This window comes from Pleurodeles waltl, chromosome 3_1 (assembly GCF_031143425.1).
Source record: "Pleurodeles waltl isolate 20211129_DDA chromosome 3_1, aPleWal1.hap1.20221129, whole genome shotgun sequence".
Classification (NCBI taxonomy): Eukaryota; Metazoa; Chordata; class Amphibia; order Caudata; family Salamandridae; genus Pleurodeles; species Pleurodeles waltl.
This window is the reverse complement of record NC_090440.1, coordinates 6346504-6360110: the sequence shown is the minus strand read 5'-3', so window position 1 is coordinate 6360110 and position 13607 is coordinate 6346504. Positions and strand designations below refer to the sequence as shown.

Here is a 13607-nt window from a genome sequence, read left to right as displayed (position 1 = left end):
GGGTTCTCTAAGGAGCCCCCAGAATGCATTGAATCATGCCACCAATACTGGCATCAGTACTGGGGTATGATTCTGGCATGTTTGATACCAACCACACCTAGGTTCGGAGTTACCATTATGTAGGTGGACCATAGGTGGTGACCTATGGCCAGTCCTTAGCTAAAATGGCTTCCCCACACTTACGAAGTACAGGTATTTGGAACTGGAGTTGGTAGGGGCACCTCTGCTCATGCAAGGGTGCCCATACACACATTGACCTGCACCCTACCCTTAGGGCTGGAAGAGCCTACCATAGAGGTGATTTACAGTGACTTGGTGTACTGACCAGCAGTGAAAGGGTGCATGCACAGTTTGTATGGGCAGGCCTGCAGACACAGTTTGCATGCTCCCATGGGTGGCATAATACATGCTGCAGCCTATAGGGAACCCCTGGTGTACCAATGCCCTGGGTACCTAAGTACCATATACTAGGGACTTACAGGGGCACACCAGTATGCCGATTAAGGGGTGTAAAGGGTACCAGGAAATCAAATTTAGAGGAGAGAGCACACTCACTGGGGTCCTGGTTAGTAGGATTCCAGTGAAAACAGTCTAAGCACACTGACAACAGACAAATAGTGGGGTTAACCATGCCAAAAAGAGTGACTTTCCTACAGCAAGATTGGTGTATGGAGATGTCAGATATATAGGAACTGCTCCATGGGAAGACATGCATAAAAGCGTCTGTTGTGTGCAGCTGTTTAGTGTAGGAGGCTGGACTGGCTTGTAGTGAGTACCAAGGGGTACTTGCACCTTGCACCAGGCCCAGTTATCCCTTATTAGTGTATAGGGTGTCTAGCAGCTTAGGCTGATAGATAATGGTAGCTTAGCAGAGCAGCTTAGGCTGAACTAGGAGACGTGTGAAGCTACTACAGTACCACTTAGTGTCATATGCACAATATCATAAGAAAACACAATACACAGTTATACTAAAAATAAAGGTACTTTATTTTTATGACAATATGCCAAAGTATCTTAGAGTGTACCCTCAGTGAGAGGATAGGAAATATACACAAGATATATATACACAATAGCAAAAATATGCAGTATAGTCTTAGAAAACAGTGCAAACTATGTATAGTTACAATAGGATGCAATGGGGAAACATAGGGATAGGGGCAACACAAACCATATACTCCAAAAGTGGAATGCGAACCACGAATAGACCCCAAACCTATGTGACCTTGTAGAGGGTCGCTGGGACTATTAGAAAATAGTGAGAGTTAGAAAAATAACCCTCCCCAAGACCCTGAAAAGTGAGTGCAAAGTGCACTAAAGTTCCCCTAAGGACAAAAGAGTGGTGTTAGAGGAATAATGCAGGAAAGACACAAACCAGCAATGCAACAACGGTGGATTTCCAATCTAGGGTACCTGTGGAACAAGGGGACCAAGTCCAAAAGTCACAAGCAAGTCGGAGATGGGCAGATGCCCAGGAAATGCCAGCTGCGGGTGCAAAGAAGCTTCGACTGGACAGAAGAAGCTGAGGTTTCTGCAGGAACGAAAAGGGCTAGAGACTTCCCCTTTGGTGGACGGATCCCTCTTGCCGTGGAAAGTCGTGCAGAAGTGTTTTCCCGCTGAAAGAACGCCAACAAGCCTTGCTAGCTGCAAATCGTGCGTTTGACGTTTTTGGACGCTGCTGGGGCCCAGGAGGGACCAGGAGGTCGCAAATTGGACCTGAAGAGAGAGGGGACATCGAGCAAGACAAAGAGCCCTGACTGAAGCAGGTAGCCTCCGCAGAAGTGCCAGAAACAGGCACTACGAGGATGCGTGAAACGGTGCTCGCCGAAGTTGCACAAAGGAGTCCCACGTCGCCGGAGACCAACTTAGAAAGTCGTGCAATGCAGGTTAGAGTGCCGTGGACCCAGGCTTGGCTGTGCACAAAGGATTTCCGCCGGAAGTGCACAGGGGCCGGAGTAGCTGCAAAGTCGCGGTTCCCAGCAATGCAGCCCAGCGAGGTGAGGCAAGGACTTACCTCCACCAAACTTGGGCTGAAGAGTCACTGGACTGTGGGGGTCACTTGGACAGAGTCGCTGGATTCGAGGGACCTCGCTCGTCGTGCTGAGAGGAGACCCAAGGGACCGGTAATGCAGCTTTTTGGTGCCTGCGGTTGCAGGGGGAAGATTCCGTCGACCCACTGGAGATTTCTTCGGAGCTTCTGGTGCAGAGAGGAGGCAGGCTACCCCCACAGCATGCACAAGCAGGAAAACAGTCGAGAAGGCGGCAGGATCAGCGTTACAGAGTTGCAGTAGTCGTCTTTGCTACTATGTTGCAGGTTTGCAGGCTTCCAGCGCGGTCAGCGGTCGATTCCTTATCAGAAGGTGAAGAGAGAGATGCAGAGGAACTCAGCTGAGCTCATGCATTCGTTATCTGAGGTTTCCCCAGAGACAGAGACCCTAAATAGCCAGAAAAGACGGTTTGGCTACCTAGGAGAGAGGATAGGCTACTAACACCTGAAGGAGCCTATCAGCAGGAGTCTCTGACGTCACCTGGTGGCACTGGCCACTCAGAGCAGTCCAGTGTGCCAGCAGCACCTCTGTTTCCAAGATGGCAGAGGTCTGGAGCACACTGGAGGAGCTCTGGACACCTCCCAGGGGAGGTGCAGGTCAGGGGAGTGGTCACTCCCCTTTCCTTTGTCCAGTTTCGCGCCAGAGCAGGGGCTAAGGGGTCCCTGAACCGGTGTAGACTGGCTTATGCAGAATTGGGCACCTCTGTGCCCAACAAAGCATTTCCAGAGGCTGGGGGAGGCTACTCCTCCCCTGCCTTCACACCATTTTCCAAAGGGAGAGGGTGTCACACCCTCTCTCAGAGGAAGTTCTTTGTTCTGCCATCCTGGGCCAGGCCTGGCTGGACCCCAGGAGGGCAGCTGCCTGTCTGAGGGGTTGGCAGCAGCAGCAGCTGCAGTGAAACCCCAGGAAGGGCAGTTTGGCAGTACCAGGGTCTGTGCTACAGACCACTGGGATCATGGGATTGTGCCAACTATGCCAGGATGGCATAGAGGGGGCAATTCCATGATCATAGACATGTTACATGGCCATATTTGGAGTTACCATTGTGAAGCTACATATAGGTAGTGACCTATATGTAGTGCACACGTGTAATGGTGTCCCCGCACTCACAAAGTTCAGGGAATTGGCTCTGAACAATGTGGGGGCACCTTGGCTAGTGCCAGGGTGCCCTCACACTAAGTAACTTTGCACCTAACCTTTACCAGGTAAAGGTTAGACATATAGGTGACTTATAAGTTACTTAAGTGCAGTGTAAAATGGCTGTGAAATAACGTGGACGTTATTTCACTCAGGCTGCAGTGGCAGGCCTGTGTAAGAATTGTCAGAGCTCCCTATGGGTGGCAAAAGAAATGCTGCAGCCCATAGGGATCTCCTGGAACCCCAATACCCTGGGTACCTCAGTACCATATACTAGGGAATTATAAGGGTGTTCCAGTTAGCCAATGTAAATTGGTAAAAATGGTCACTAGCCTGTTAGTGACAATTTGGAAAGAAATGAGAGAGCATAACCACTGAGGTTCTGATTAGCAGAGCCTCAGTGAGACAGTTAGTCACTACACAGGTAACACATTCAGGCACACTTATGAGCACTGGGGCCCTGGGTTACCAGGGTCCCAGTGACACATACAACTAAAACAACATATATACAGTGAAAAATGGGGGTAACATGCCAGGCAAGATGGTACTTTCCTACACAACCCCCCCCTAAACGAAGGACAATAAGACTAGCCATGACCTGATGAGTCTTCATTGTCTAAGTGGAAATATCTGGAGAGTCCATCTGCATTGGAGTGGCTACTCCCAGGTCTATGTTCCACTGTATAGTCCATTCTCTGTAGGGATATGGACCACCTCAACAATTTAGGATTTTCACCTTTCATTTGTTTTAGCCAAAGTAGAGGTTTGTGGTCTGTCTGAACAATGAAGTGAGTGCCAAACAGGTATGGCCTCAACTTCTTCAGAGCCCAGACCACAGCAAAGGCCTCCCTCTCAATGGCAGACCAACGCTTTTCTCTAGGGGTCAACCTTCTACTAATAAAAGCAACAGGTTGATCCTGGCCCTCAGAATTAAGTTGTGATAGGACTGCCCCTACTCCTAATTCAGATGCATCAGTTTGGACATAGAATTTTTTAGAGTAACAAGGGCTTTTCAGGACAGGTGCAGAGCACATGGCCTGCTTCAGCTCCTCAAAAGCTTTCTGACCGCTTGCTGTCCATAATACCTTTTTAGGCATTTTCTTGGATGTGAGGTCATTAAGAGGGGCTGCAATGGAGCCATAGTTCTTAATGAACCTCCTGTAATACCCAGTGAGGCCTAGGAAGGCTCTCACCTGAGTCTGAGTGGTAGGGGGAACCCAATCAATAATAGTTTGGATTTTCCCCTGAAGTGGTGCAATCTGTTCCCCACCAACAAGGTGTCCCAGATAAACCACCTTACCCTGCCCTATCTGGCACTTTGAAGCCTTGATAGTGAGGCCTGCCTTTTGCAGGGCCTCCAAAACTTTCCATAGGTGGACCAGGTGATCATCCCAGCTGGAGCTAAAGACAGCTATATCGTCCAAATATGCTGCACTGAAAGCTTCCAGCCCTTGCAGGACTGTGTTCACCAACCTCTGAAAAGTGGCAGGTGCATTTTTCAAACCAAAAGGCATTACAGTAAACTGGTAATGTCCTCCAATGGTAGAAAATGCAGTCTTAGGTTTAGCATCTTCTGACAATTTGATCTGCCAATACCCTGCAGTCAAATCAAAAGTGCTTAGATACTTGGCAAATGCCAGTGTATCTATGAGCTCATCTGCCCTGGGTATAGGGTGAGCATCAGTTTTGGTTACCAAGTTGAGACCTCTATAATCTACACAAAACCGCATTTCCTTCTTTCCATCTTTAGAATTGGGTTTTGGTACCAGTACCACAGGAGAAGCCCATGGACTGTCAGAGTGCTCAACCACTCCTAGTTCCAACATTTTCTGAACTTCTTGCTTTATGCAGTCCCTGACATGGTCAGGCTGCCTATAGATCTTACTTTTGACAGGTAAACTGTCTCCAGTATCTATAGTGTGCTCACACCAAGAAGTGGTGCCTGGCACAGTAGAGAAGAGTTCTGAAAATTGTCCTAGGAGATTTATGCAATTGTCTTTCTGCTCAGCAGTAAGACAATCAGCCAAAACTACACCTTCCACAAGAGCATCTTGATCTGTGGAAGAGAAGAGATCAGGTAGAGGATCACTGTCTTCTTCCTGTCCCTCATCTGTTGCCATGAGCAGGGTTAGATCAGCCCTGTCATAGTAGGGTTTCAGGCGGTTGACATGGAGCACCCTAAGGGGACTCCTGGCAGTGCCTAAGTCAACCAGGTAGGTGACTTCACCCTTCTTTTCAACAATTGTGTGGGGACCACTCCATTTATCTTGGAGTGCTCTTGGGGCCACAGGCTCCAAGACCCACACTTTCTGCCCTGGTTGGTACTGAACCAAAACAGCCTTCTGATCATGCCATTGCTTCTGGAGCTCTTGGCTGGCCTGAAGGTTTTTACTGGCCTTTTTCATGTACTCAGCCATCCTTGATCTGAGGCCAAGTACATAATCCACAATATCCTGCTTAGGAGCTTTTAAAGGTTGTTCCCAACCCTCCTTTACAAGTGTGAGTGGACCCCTAACAGGGTGTCCAAAAAGAAATTCAAAGGGGCTGAAGCCCACTCCTTTCTGGGGTACCTCCCTGTAGGCAAAAAGGAGGCATGGTAGAAGGATATCCCATCTCCTGCGGAGTTTTTCAGGGAGTCCCATAATCATGCCTTTGAGAGTTTTATTAAATCTCTCCACCAGTCCATTTGTTTGTGGATGATAGGGTGTTGTGAACTTGTACGTTACACCACACTCCTTCCACATGGCCTTTAAGTATGCAGACATGAAATTGCTTCCCCTGTCTGATACTACTTCCTTTGGGAAGCCCACCCTAGAAAATATTCCCAGGAGGGCCTTTGCCACTGCAGGTGCTGTAGTGGTCCTTAAAGGAATAGCTTCAGGATATCTTGTGGCATGGTCCACTACCACTAAGATAAACCTATTGCCTGAAGCAGTAGGAGGGTCAAGGGGGCCAACTATGTCAACCCCTACCCTTTCAAAGGGAACCCCAACCACAGGCAGTGGGATAAGGGGTGCCTTTGGAGTGCCACCTGTCTTGCCACTGGCTTGACAGGTTTCACAGGACTTACAAAATTCCTTTGTGTCCTCAGACATCCTAGGCCAATGAAATAGGGGAAAAAGCCTGTCCCAAGTTTTCATTTGTCCTAGATGCCCAGCTAAGGGAATGTCATGTGCCAGTGTTAGGAGGAACTTTCTGTACTCCTGAGGAATCACTAATCTCCTGGCAGCTCCAGGTTTAGGATCCCTATGCTCAGTGTACAAGAGGTTGTCCTCCCAGTAAACTCTGTGAGAGTCACTGACATCCCCATTAGCCTGTTTGACAGCTTGCTGTCTGAGACCCTCTAATGTGGGACAGGTTTGCTGTGCCACACTCAGCTCCTCTCTGGCAGGCCCCCCTTCACCCAAAAGCTCAGCAGTGTCTGCTTCCAGCTCCTCTGGTGTAGGTTCTGCACAGGGAGGGAATTCTTCTTCCTCAGAAGTTGAATCCACTGTAGAGGGAGGGATAGTAGGAAGTGGTTTGCTTCTACTAGCCCTAGCTTTAGGGAGCACTTGGTCCATTATTCCAGGATCCAAGCTTCCCTGTCCTTTTTGCTTTTTGGCCTGAGCCCTTGTCAAAGCAAAAATATGCCCTGGGATGCCCAGCATTGCTGCATGGGCCTCCAACTCCACATCTGACCAAGCTGATCTGATGTCTCCAAATCATTCCCTAATAGACAGTCTACAGGTAAATCTGAAGCTACCACAACTTTCTTTGGACCAGTTACCCCCCCCCAGTTGAGATTTACAACAGCCATGGGGTGGCTTTGTGTTATGTTGTGAGCATCGGTTACTTGGTACTGGTGTCCAAGTATGTGTTGTTCAGGGTGCACCAGTTTCTCAATTACCATTGTGACACTGGCACCTGTGTCCCTGTAGGCCTGGACCTCAACACCATTTATTAGGGTTAGTTGCTTGTACTTCTCCAAGTTATGGGGGCAAGCAACCAAAGTGGCTAAATCAATAGCCCCTTCAGAGACTAAAGTAGCCTCTGTGGTCTCCCTAATCAGACCAACCCCAACTAAGTTACCAATAGTGAGCCCAGCTACTCCCTTGGATTGGCTATTAGTAGGTTTGCTCCCACCACCACTGCTATTAGTAGGGACACTAGGTGTAGCAGTAGGGGTTGTAGTGGTAGGAGCTGTGGTGCCTTTCTTTGGACAAATGGGATCTGTTGTCCAATGGCCTTTTATTTTACATAAATAGCACCATGGTTTCTTTTCCTTGTTCTGATTAAAGGAGGATTTGGACCCACCACCCCCACCAGAGTGTTTTTGTGGGCCTGATGAAGACTCATTTTTAGATTTGTCCCCACCCTTGTCAGAAGACTTACCATCCTTCTTTTTGTTGCCATCTTTGTCACCCCCTGTATGAACTTTTCTGTTCACTCTTGTTCTGACCCATTTGTCTGCCTTCTTTCCCAATTCTTGGGGAGAGGTCAGATCAGAGTCCACCAAGTACTGGTGCAACAAATCAGACACACAATTATTAAGAATATGCTCTCTCAGGATCAAGTTATACAGGCTGTCATAATCAGTAACTTTACTGCCATGTAACCACCCCTCCAGGGCTTTCACTGCCTGGTCAATGAAATCAACCCAGTCTTGTGAAGACTCCTTTTTGGTCTCTCTGAACTTTATCCTGTACTGTTCAGTGGTTAAGCCATAACCATCCAGGAGTGCATTCTTAAGAACTTGGAAATTATTAGCATCATTTTCTTTCACAGTAAGGAGCCTATCCCTACCTTTTCCACTAAATGATAGCCATAGGATAGCAGCCCACTGCCTTTGAGGGACATCCTGTACAACACAGGCCCTCTCAAGTGCAGCAAACCACTTGTTAATGTCATCCCCCTCCTTATAAGGGGGAACTATCTTGTGCAGATTCCTGGAATCATGCTCTTTTGCAGGATGACTATGGGGAATACTGCTGCTGCCACCATGGGTATCTAAACCCAACTTCTGTCTTTCCTTCTCTAATTCAAAAGACTGTCTATCCAAATCCAGCTGTTGCTTTTTAAGCTTCAGTCTGGTTTGTTCCACCCTCAACTTATTGAGTTCCCTCTCTAACATTCTGTCATCAGGGTTGGTGGGAGGGACATTTCTAGAAACAGAGCTATGATGGGAATGAACAGAAGGAGACCTGTCCCTTACAGAAGCCAACTTAACAGCTTGGTTTACAGAAACATTACTACCAGTATGGTGAGAATAAATGCTTTTGCTATGATGTGAGACAACACTATTTCTTTGGTGTGGCTCATCATCATTACCATCTATGCTAGATTGTCTAGTAATGGGCAGGCTAGGAAGTTTCTTTCCTGAATCTTTTCCTGGGGGAGTCCCTGAATCAGATTGGGAACTATTAGGTACTTTTTCAACAGATGGGGCACCTATGGCCTTATCCTGTTCTCTAAGCATGTTAATTAACAGTTCCAAGGAAGGATTCTTCCCTACACTCAAACCTCTCTCTATACAGAGACTCCTTGCTCTTTTCCAGCTAAGGTTGTCATATGCAAGTTTGGACAGATCAACACTTTGGCCTGTGCCAGACATTTTTTAGAGAGAGTTAAAGTGATAGAAAAAGAGAAAAAAGTTTTCAGAACTTTTTGGAAAGACAGAAAAAAACTTTTTAAACTTTTAAGAACTTTTTGAAAGTTTAGAAGTACTTTTCAGCACTTAGAAAAGAGTGAAAAGAGGGAATGCAAAACTTTTTGGCTATGTGTATATACACTGACCTTGTTTTGTATATTTTTCTCTTATGAAAAGTACAATGACAAGAGTGGTAAGCAGTCTCAAGCACTTATCCCACCGCTGCCACCAATGTAGGAGGCTGGACTGGCTTGTAGTGAGTACCAAGGGGTACTTGCACCTTGCACCAGGCCCAGTTATCCCTTATTAGTGTATAGGGTGTCTAGCAGCTTAGGCTGATAGATAATGGTAGCTTAGCAGAGCAGCTTAGGCTGAACTAGGAGACGTGTGAAGCTACTACAGTACCACTTAGTGTCATATGCACAATATCATAAGAAAACACAATACACAGTTATACTAAAAATAAAGGTACTTTATTTTTATGACAATATGCCAAAGTATCTTAGAGTGTACCCTCAGTGAGAGGATAGGAAATATACACAAGATATATATACACAATAGCAAAAATATGCAGTATAGTCTTAGAAAACAGTGCAAACTATGTATAGTTACAATAGGATGCAATGGGGAAACATAGGGATAGGGGCAACACAAACCATATACTCCAAAAGTGGAATGCGAACCACGAATGGACCCCAAACCTATGTGACCTTGTAGAGGGTCGCTGGGACTATTAGAAAATAGTGAGAGTTAGAAAAATAACCCTCCCCAAGACCCTGAAAAGTGAGTGCAAAGTGCACTAAAGTTCCCCTAAGGACAAAAGAGTGGTGTTAGAGGAATAATGCAGGAAAGACACAAACCAGCAATGCAACAACGGTGGATTTCCAATCTAGGGTACCTGTGGAACAAGGGGACCAAGTCCAAAAGTCACAAGCAAGTCGGAGATGGGCAGATGCCCAGGAAATGCCAGCTGCGGGTGCAAAGAAGCTTCGACTGGACAGAAGAAGCTGAGGTTTCTGCAGGAACGAAAAGGGCTAGAGACTTCCCCTTTGGTGGACGGATCCCTCTCGGCCTGGAGAGTCGTGCAGAAGTATTTTCCCGCTGAAAGAACGCCAACAAGCCTTGCTAGCTGCAAATCGTGCGTTTGACGTTTTTGGACGCTGCTGGGGCCCAGGAGGGACCAGGAGGTCGCAAATTGGACTTGAAGAGAGAGGGGACGTCGAGCAAGACAAAGAGCCCTCACTGAAGCAGGTAGCACCCAGAGAAGTGCCAGAAACAGGCACTACAAGGATGCGTGAAACGGTGCTCGCCGAAGTTGCACAAAGGAGTCCCACGTCGCCGGAGACCAACTTAGAAAGTCGTGCAATGCAGGTTAGAGTGCCGTGGACCCAGGCTTGGCTGTGCACAAAGGATTTCCGCCGGAAGTGCACAGGGGCCGGAATAGCTGCAAAGTCGCGGTTCCCAGCAATGCAGCCCAGCGAGGTGAGGCAAGGACTTACCTCCACCAAACTTGGGCTGAAGAGTCACTGGACTGTGGGGGTCACTTGGACAGAGTCGCTGGATTCGAGGGACCTCGCTCGTTGTGCTGAGAGGAGACCCAAGGGACCGGTAATGCAGCTTTTTGGTGCCTGCGGTTGCAGGGGGAAGATTCCGTCGACCCACGGGAGATTTCTTCGGAGCTTCTGGTGCAGAGAGGAGGCAGGCTACCCCCACAGCATGCACAAGCAGGAAAACAGTCGAGAAGGCGGCAGGATCAGCGTTACAGAGTTGCAGTAGTCGTCTTTGCTACTATGTTGCAGGTTTGCAGGCTTCCAGCGCGGTCAGCGGTCGATTCCTTATCAGAAGGTGAAGAGAGAGATGCAGAGGAACTCGGCTGAGCTCATGCATTCGTTATCTGAGGTTTCCCCAGAGACAGAGACCCTAAATAGCCAGAAAAGAGGGTTTGGCTACCTAGGAGAGAGGATAGGCTACTAACACCTGAAGGAGCCTATCAGCAGGAGTCTCTGACGTCACCTGGTGGCACTGGCCACTCAGAGCAGTCCAGTGTGCCAGCAGCACCTCTGTTTCCAAGATGGCAGAGGTCTGGAGCACACTGGAGGAGCTCTGGACACCTCCCAGGGGAGGTGCAGGTCAGGGGAGTGGTCACTCCCCTTTCCTTTGTCCAGTTTCGCGCCAGAGCAGGGGCTAAGGGGTCCCTGAACCGGTGTAGACTGGCTTATGCAGAATTGGGCACCTCTGTGCCCAACAAAGCATTTCCAGAGGCTGGGGGAGGCTACTCCTCCCCTGCCTTCACACCATTTTCCAAAGGGAGAGGGTGTCACACCCTCTCTCAGAGGAAGTTCTTTGTTCTGCCATCCTGGGCCAGGCCTGGCTGGACCCCAGGAGGGCAGCTGCCTGTCTGAGGGGTTGGCAGCAGCAGCAGCTGCAGTGAAACCCCAGGAAGGGCAGTTTGGCAGTACCAGGGTCTGTGCTACAGACCACTGGGATCATGGGATTGTGCCAACTATGCCAGGATGGCATAGAGGGGGCAATTCCATGATCATAGACATGTTACATGGCCATATTCGGAGTTACCATTGTGAAGCTACATATAGGTAGTGACCTATATGTAGTGCACACGTGTAATGGTGTCCCCGCACTCACAAAGTTCAGGGAATTGGCTCTGAACAATGTGGGGGCACCTTGGCTAGTGCCAGGGTGCCCTCACACTAAGTAACTTTGCACCTAACCTTTACCAGGTAAAGGTTAGACATATAGGTGACTTATAAGTTACTTAAGTGCAGTGTAAAATGGCTGTGAAATAACGTGGACGTTATTTCACTCAGGCTGCAGTGGCAGGCCTGTGTAAGAATTGTCAGAGCTCCCTATGGGTGGCAAAAGAAATGCTGCAGCCCATAGGGATCTCCTGGAACCCCAATACCCTGGGTACCTCAGTACCATATACTAGGGAATTATAAGGGTTTTCCAGTTAGCCAATGTAAATTGGTAAAAATGGTCACTAGCCTGTTAGTGACAATTTGGAAAGAAATGAGAGAGCATACCCACTGAGGTTCTGATTAGCAGAGCCTCAGTGAGACAGTTAGTCACTACACAGGTAACACATTCAGGCACACTTATGAGCACTGGGGCCCTGGGTTACCAGGGTCCCAGTGACACATACAACTAAAACAACATATATACAGTGAAAAATGGGGGTAACATGCCAGGCAAGATGGTACTTTCCTACATTTAGTTTCTGTTTAGTGTGATGACAGTAGAGGCAGAGTTTGACTCTAGTTGGGCACTCTGGACTGGATTCCATCCATGCTCAAGTTTCTAACACAGGCCACCATTTTTTAATAGGTTGTAACCTGACACTTTTTAAAGGGACAGATAAGAAGTGTGCATTCCTCAAATTCCCCCATTTTAGTACTTTTTTTATTCAGATGGAAAGAAATCAGCCAGTACGTTTCGTCCTTGTATTCTGGGGACTTCTTCAGGGCTGAGTCAAAAGAGTTGAGGAAATCGACAAACAAAACCCATCCTGTGTGTCCCAATCTTTTGTTTCTATTCAATTGCTCTAGCTCAGTCTCTTGAGCTGGGTAATCACTTGCTACAGAGGGCGCAAATTAAAACGTAGTGTGGTGTGTGCCCAGGTAGGCTAGCCAGAGAACAACAGACTGATGAGCATTAAACGTGTCATGATAAGCCTGACCAGAGGAAGTGGTAATGCCTGACATTGAAATGCTTCAGGTGGCGGCAGAACTGCTTATTATCCAGGGAAATCAGGCACCCGTGTTTTCTCCTGCGAAGGTGTCTTTTCTTAAAGAGATTGGGAACAGAGTTTTCATTATCATCAAGGGCTTTCACTGCACAGCAGTGGTCTATAGTGAGCGTCGAAGTTCTTTGGCGCTGAATGTTTTGTGTGACTCAACACCAAACTGAGCCTCAGTGTTCTGCGTCTTCATATCAAACACATGCAGGAATGGGAGCAGCGATGCTATTTTTCAACGGACCTTCTTTGGCATTTGAGAAAAGTTGTGACCCTCTGTCAGAGAGTTCTGGTCACTTTCAAAGAAGGCTCTTCTCACCCCTCTGGCTTCATCTCTCCCTTTCATCCAACCTCCTATAGGCCATCTCCTGACAAATACCTCAACCCTCACTGGAATGGGAGTCCGGAAGACTAACCCAACAAACTGTACATTTAACTTCCCAGCTCTTATTGCCACCACTGTGGGAGGAGAGGTGTCAAAGGCAAAGAAAGCTTGCATGGTGCTGAAGAGACGGATGAGAAGAGGCGCGTCCTGGCAGGAATTTAAAATGTCTTACGGGTAACCCGTGCATGCAAAGAAATAGTCAGTTTTATAATATGAAAGAAAATACCATAAAAGAGTGTGTACCCTTCTTAGCTGCATCTGTCAACAGGGAAGTACGGATCCATGCAGCAAGCACCACCCCATGCAATGAGCAATAATTCATGAAACAAGCACCGCCCCGTGCAATGAGCAATGATTCATGCACCAAGCACCACCCCATGCACCAAGCACCGCCCCGTGCAATGAGCAATGATTCATGCACCAAGCACCACCCCATGCACCAAGCACCAGCCCATTCACCAAACACCAGCCCATGCAATAAGCAATGATACGTGCAGCAAGCACCGTCCCTTGCAGCAAGCACCACTACATGCAATGAGCAATGATTCATGCACCAAGCACCACCCCATGCAATGAGCAATGATCCATGCAGCAAGCACTGTCCCTTGCAGCAAGCACACCCCATGCAGCAAGCACCGTCCCTTGCAGCAAGAACCACCCCAT

General features: G+C 48.0%; 1 protein-coding gene across 1 annotated transcript in view; it reads right to left on the bottom strand.

The window, feature by feature from the left end:
* RAPSN (receptor associated protein of the synapse) overlaps positions 1 to 13607 on the bottom strand; it is a 272608-nt gene that overhangs the window by 22635 nt on the left and 236366 nt on the right. The gene's annotated exons all lie outside the window — the stretch shown is intronic.